We start from the raw sequence: 6,239 nt of genomic DNA on the forward strand, positions 1-6,239 counted from the left end.
GGCCTGTCACCTTGGCGATGAGGATATTCGGAGGCTGGGCGGGGTTTGGGAGTGGGGAGTGGGCTTTGCGTTTTTGGCGGGAGGGGGGGAATACTGCGTGGACTCGAAATCACCGTGACGCAGGGTGGGAAGGGACCTCACCAACTCCACGGCTGTGATCAGAACATCTCAGTTCAGAGGGCATGGCTTCACCCAATGGGGGAGGGTCCCCAATGGGTGGGTGAGGGTCCCCAATGGGTGGGTGAGGGTCCAGGAGGAGGGTCCCCAATGGGTGGGTGAGGGTCTAGGGGGAGGGTCCCCAATGGGTGTGTGAGGGTCTAGGGGGAGGGTCCCCAATGGGTGGGTGAGGGTCTAGGGGGAGGTCCCCAATGGGTGGGTGAGGGTCTAGAGGGAGGGTCCCCAATGGGTGGGTGAGGGTCTAGGGGGAGGGTCCCCAATGGGTGGGTGAGGGTCTAGGGGGAGGGTCCCCAATGGGTGTGTGAGGGTCTAGGGGGAGGGTCCCCAATGGGTGGGTGAGGGTCTAGAGGGAGGGTCCCCAATGGGTGGGTGAGGGTCTAGGGGGAGGGTCCCAAATGGGTGGGTGAGGGTCTAGGGGGAGGGTCCCCAATGGGTGGGTGAGGGTCTAGGGGGAGGGTCCCCAATGGGTGGGTTAGGGTCAGGAGGGAGGGTCCCCAATGGGTGGGTGAGGGTCTAGAGGGAGTGTCCCCAATGGGTGGGTTAGGGTCAGGAGGGAGGGTCCCCAATGGGTGGGTGAGGGTCCTAGAGGGAGTGTCCCCAATGGGTGGGTGAGGGTCTAGAGGGAGTGTCCCCAATGGGTGGGTTAGGGTCAGGAGGGAGGGTCCCCAATGGGTGGGTGAGGGTCGAGATGGAGGGTCCCCAATGGGTGGGTGAGGGTCGAGATGGAGGGTCCCCAATGGGTGGGAGAGGTTTTAGGAGATGGGGTCCCAATCGATGGGTGAGGGTCTAGAGGGAGGGTTCCCAATCGGTGGGTGAGGGTCTGGTGGGGGTCCCCAATGGGTGCGTTAGGGTCTAGAGGGAGGGTTCCCCATTGGGTGGGTTAGGGTTCAGGAGGGATGTCCCCAATGGGTGGGTGAGGTTCTAGAGGGACGGTCCCCCATAATTGGGTGAGGGTCTAGAGAGAATGTCCCCAATGGTTGGGTGAGGGTCGAGGAGAAGGGTCCCCAAAAGGTGGGTTAGGGTTGAGGGGGAGGGTCCCGATTGGGTGGGTGAGTCTCTAGAGGGAGGGTCTCCAATGGGTGGGTGAGGGTCTTGGGGGAGGGTCTCCAATGGGTGGGTGAGGGTCTAGATGGAGGGTCCCCAATGGGTGGGTGAGGGTCGAGAGGGAGGGTCCCCAATGGGTGGGTGAGAGTCGAGAGGGAGGGTCCCCAATGGGTGGGTGAGGGTCTTGGGGGAGGGTCCCCAATGGGTGGGTGAGGGTCTTGGGGGAGGGTCCCCAATGGGTGGGTGAGGGTCTAGAGGGAGGGTCCCCAATGGGTGGGTTAGGGTCAGGAGGGAGGGTCCCCAATGGGTGGGTGAGGGTCTAGAGGGAGTGTCCCCAATGGGTGGGTGAGGGTCTAGAGGGAGTGTCCCCAATGGTGGGTTAGGGTCAGGAGGGAGGGTCCCCAATGGGTGGGTGAGGGTCTAGAGGGAGGGTCCCCAATGGGTGGGTGAGGGTCTAGAGAGAGGGTCCCCAATAGGTGGGTGAGGGTCTTGGGGGAGGGTCCCCAATGGGTGGGTGAGGGTCCCCAATGGGTGGGGTGAGGGTCGAGAGGGAGGGTCCCCAATGGGTGGGTGAGGGTCGAGAGGGAGGGTCCCCAATGGGTGGGTGAGGGTCGAGAGGGAGGGACCCCAATGGGTGGGTGAGGGTCTAGAGGGAGGGTCCCCAATGGGTGGGTGAGGGTCTTGGGGGAGGGTCCCCAATGGGTGGGTGAGGGTCTAGAGGGAGGGTCCCCAATGGGTGGGTGAGGGTCTAGAGGGAGTGTCCCCAATGGGTGGGTGAGGGTCGAGATGGAGGGTCCCCAGTGGGTGGGTGAGGGTCAGGAGGGAGGGTCCCCAATGGGTGGGTGAGGGTCTAGGGGGAGGGTCCCCAATGGGTGGGTGAGGGTCGAGATGGAGGGTCCCCAATGGGTGGGTGAGGGTCTAGGGGGAGGGTCCCCAATGGGTGGGTGAGGGTCGAGATGGAGGGTCCCCAATGGGTGGGTGAGGGTCTAGGGGGAGGGTCCCCAATGGGTGGGTGAGGGTCGAGATGGAGGGTCCCCAATGGGTGGGTGAGGGTCTAGGGGGAGGGTCCCCAATGGGTGGGTGAGGGTCAGGAGGGAGGGTCCCCAATGGGTGGGTGAGGGTCTAGAGGGAGTGTCCCCAATGGGTGGGTGAGGGTCTAGAGGGAGTGTCCCCAATGGGTGGGTTAGGGTCAGGAGGGAGGGTCCCCAATGGGTGGGTGAGGGTCTAGAGGGAGGGTCCCCAATGGGTGGGTGAGGGTCTAGAGAGAGGGTCCCCAATAGGTGGGTGAGGGTCTTGGGGGAGGGTCCCCAATGGGTGGGTGAGGGTCCCCAATGGGTGGGTGAGGGTCGAGAGGGAGGGTCCCCAATGGGTGGGTGAGGGTCGAGAGGGAGGGTCCCCAATGGGGTGGGTGAGGGTCTAGAGGGAGGGACCCCAATGGGTGGGTGAGGGTCTAGAGGGAGGGTCCCCAATGGGTGGGTGAGGGTCTTGGGGGAGGGTCCCCAATGGGTGGGTGAGGGTCTAGAGGGAGGGTCCCCAATGGGTGGGTGAGGGTCTAGAGGGAGTGTCCCCAATGGGTGGGTGAGGGTCGAGATGGAGGGTCCCCAATGGGTGGGTGAGGGTCAGGAGGGAGGGTCCCCAATGGTGGGTAAGGGTCTAGGGGGAGGGTCCCCAATGGGTGGTGAGGGTCGAGATGGAGGGTCCCCAATGGGTGGGTGAGGGTCTAGGGGGAGGGTCCCCAATGGGTGGGTGAGGGTCGAGATGGAGGGTCCCCAATGGGTGGGTGAGGGTCTAGGGGGAGGGTCCCAATGGGTGGGTGAGGGTCGAGATGGAGGGTCCCCAATGGGTGGGTGAGGGTCTAGGGGGAGGGTCCCCAATGGGTGGGTGAGGGTCGAGATGGAGGGTCCCCCAATGGGTGGGTGAGCGTCTAGGGGGAGGGTCCCCAATGGGTGGGTGAGGGTCTAGGGGGACGGTCCCCAATGGGTGGGTGAGGGTCTAGAGGGAGGGTCCCCAATGGGTGGGTGAGGGTCTAGAGGGAGGGTCCCCAATGGGTGGGTGAGGGTCTAGGAGGTTGGGCCCCAATGGGTGGGTGAGGGAATAGATGGAGGGTGCCCAGTGGTTGGGTGAGGGTCGAGAGGGAGGGTCCCCAATGGGTGGGGGACGGGGTGTGTGTGTGTTAGGGACGGGGTGTGTGTGTGTTAGGGACGGGGTGTGTGTGTGTTAGGGACGGGGTGTGTGTGTGTTAGGGACGGGGTGTGTGTGTGTTAGGGACGGGGTGTGTGTGTGTTAGGGACAGGGTCTGTGATGGGGGTGTGTGTTAGGGACAGGGTCTGTGATGGGGGTGTGTGTTAGGGACAGGGTCTGTGATGGGGGTGTGTGTTAGGGACAGGGTCTGTGATGGGGGTGTGTGTTAGGGACAGGGTCTGTGATGGGGGTGTGTGTTAGGGACAGGGTCTGTGATGGGGGTGTGTGTTAGGGACAGGGTCTGTGATGGGGGTGTGTGTTAGGGACAGGGTCTGTGATGGGGGTGTGTGTTAGGGACAGGGTCTGTGATGGGGGTCTGTGATGGGGGTGAGTGTTGGGGACAGGGACTGTGATGGGGGTGTGTGTTAGGGACAGGGTCTGTGATGGGGGTCTGTGTTAGGGACAGGGTCTGTGATGGGGGTGTGTGTTGGGGACAGGGTCTGTGATGGGGGTCTGTGTTAGAGACAGGGTCTGTGATGGGGGTGTGTTAGGGACAGGGTCTGTGATGGGGGTGTGTGTGTTAGGGACAGGGTCTGTGATAGGGGTGTGTGTTAGGGACAGGGTCTGTGATGGGGGGGGGTGTTAGGGACAGGGTCTGTGATGGGGCGTGTGTTTTGTACAGGGTCTGTGATGGGCTGTGTGTTAGGGACAGGGTCTGTGATGGGGGGGTGTGTTAGGGACAGGGTCTGTGATGGGGGTGTGTGTTAGGGACAGGGTCTGCGATGGGGGTGTGTTAGGGACAGGGTCTGTGATGGTGGTGTGTGTTTTGTACAGGGTCTGTGATGGGGGGTGTGTGTTAGGGACAGGGTCTGTGATGGGGGGGTGTGTTAGGGACAGGGTCTGTGATGGGGGTGTGTGTTTTGTACAGGGTCTGTGATGGGGGTGTGTTAGGGACAGGGTCTGTGATGGGGGTGTGTGTTTTGTACAGGGTCTGTGATGGTGGTGTGTGTTTTGTACAGGGTCTGTGATGGGGGTGTGTGTTAGGGACAGGGTCTGTGATGGGGGTGTGTGTTAGGGACAGGGTCTGTGATGGGGGGTGTGTTAGGGACAGGGTCTGTGATGGGGGTGTGTTAGGGACAGGGTCTGTGATGGGGGTGTGTGTTAGGGACAGGGTCTGTGATGGTGGTGTGTGTTTTGTACAGGGTCTGTGATGGTGGTGTGTGTTAGGGACAGGGTCTGTGATGGTGGTGTGTGTTTTGTACAGGGTCTGTGATGGTGGTGTGTGTTAGGGACAGGGTCTGTGATGGGGGTGTGTGTTAGGGACAGGGTCTGTGATGGGGGTGTGTTAGGGACAGGGTCTGTGATGGGGGGTGTGTTAGGGACAGGGTCTGTGATGGTGGTGTGTGTTTTGTACAGGGTCTGTGATGGTGGTGTGTGTTAGGGACAGGGTCTGTGATGGGGGTGTGTGTTAGGGACAGGGTCTGTGATGGGGGTGTGTTAGGGACAGGGTCTGTGATGGGGGGTGTGTTAGGGACAGGGTCTGTGATGGGGGTGTGTGTTAGGGACAGGGTCTGTGATGGGGGTGTGTGTTAGGGACAGGGTCTGTGATGGGGGTGTGTGTTAGGGACAGGGTCTGTGATGGGGGTGTGTGTTAGGGACAGGGTCTGTGATGGGGGTGTGTGTTAGGGACAGGGTCTGTGATGGGGGTGTGTGTTAGGGACAGGGTCTGTGATGGGGGTGTGTGTTAGGGACAGGGTCTGTGATGGGGGTCTGTGATGGGGGTGAGTGTTGGGGACAGGGACTGTGATGGGGGTGTGTGTTAGGGACAGGGTCTGTGATGGGGGTCTGTGTTAGGGACAGGGTCTGTGATGGGGGTGTGTGTTGGGGACAGGGTCTGTGATGGGGGTCTGTGTTAGGGACAGGGTCTGTGATGGGGGTGTGTTAGGGACAGGGTCTGTGATGGGGGTGTGTGTGTTAGGGACAGGGTCTGTGATAGGGGTGTGTGTTAGGGACAGGGTCTGTGATGGGGGGGGGGTGTTAGGGACAGGGTCTGTGATGGGGCGTGTGTTTTGTACAGGGTCTGTGATGGGCTGTGTGTTAGGGACAGGGTCTGTGATGGGGGGGTGTGTTAGGGACAGGGTCTGTGATGGGGGTGTGTGTTAGGGACAGGGTCTGCGATGGGGGTGTGTTAGGGACAGGGTCTGTGATGGTGGTGTGTGTTTTGTACAGGGTCTGTGATGGGGGGTGTGTGTTAGGGACAGGGTCTGTGATGGGGGGTGTGTTAGGGACAGGGTCTGTGATGGGGGTGTGTGTTTTGTACAGGGTCTGTGATGGGGGTGTGTTAGGGACAGGGTCTGTGATGGGGGTGTGTGTTTTGTACAGGGTCTGTGATGGTGGTGTGTGTTTTGTACAGGGTCTGTGATGGGGGTGTGTGTTAGGGACAGGGTCTGTGATGGGGGTGTGTGTTAGGGACAGGGTCTGTGATGGGGGGTGTGTTAGGGACAGGGTCTGTGATGGGGGTGTGTTAGGGACAGGGTCTGTGATGGGGGTGTGTGTTAGGGACAGGGTCTGTGATGGTGGTGTGTGTTTTGTACAGGGTCTGTGATGGTGGTGTGTGTTAGGGACAGGGTCTGTGATGGTGGTGTGTGTTTTGTACAGGGTCTGTGATGGTGGTGTGTGTTAGGGACAGGGTCTGTGATGGGGGTGTGTGTTAGGGACAGGGTCTGTGATGGGGGTGTGTTAGGGACAGGGTCTGTGATGGGGGGTGTGTTAGGGACAGGGTCTGTGATGGTGGTGTGTGTTTTGTACAGGGTCTGTGATGGTGGTGTGTGTTAGGG

This window comes from Chiloscyllium punctatum, chromosome X (genome assembly GCF_047496795.1).
Source record: "Chiloscyllium punctatum isolate Juve2018m chromosome X, sChiPun1.3, whole genome shotgun sequence".
NCBI classification, from domain to species: Eukaryota; Metazoa; Chordata; class Chondrichthyes; order Orectolobiformes; family Hemiscylliidae; genus Chiloscyllium; species Chiloscyllium punctatum.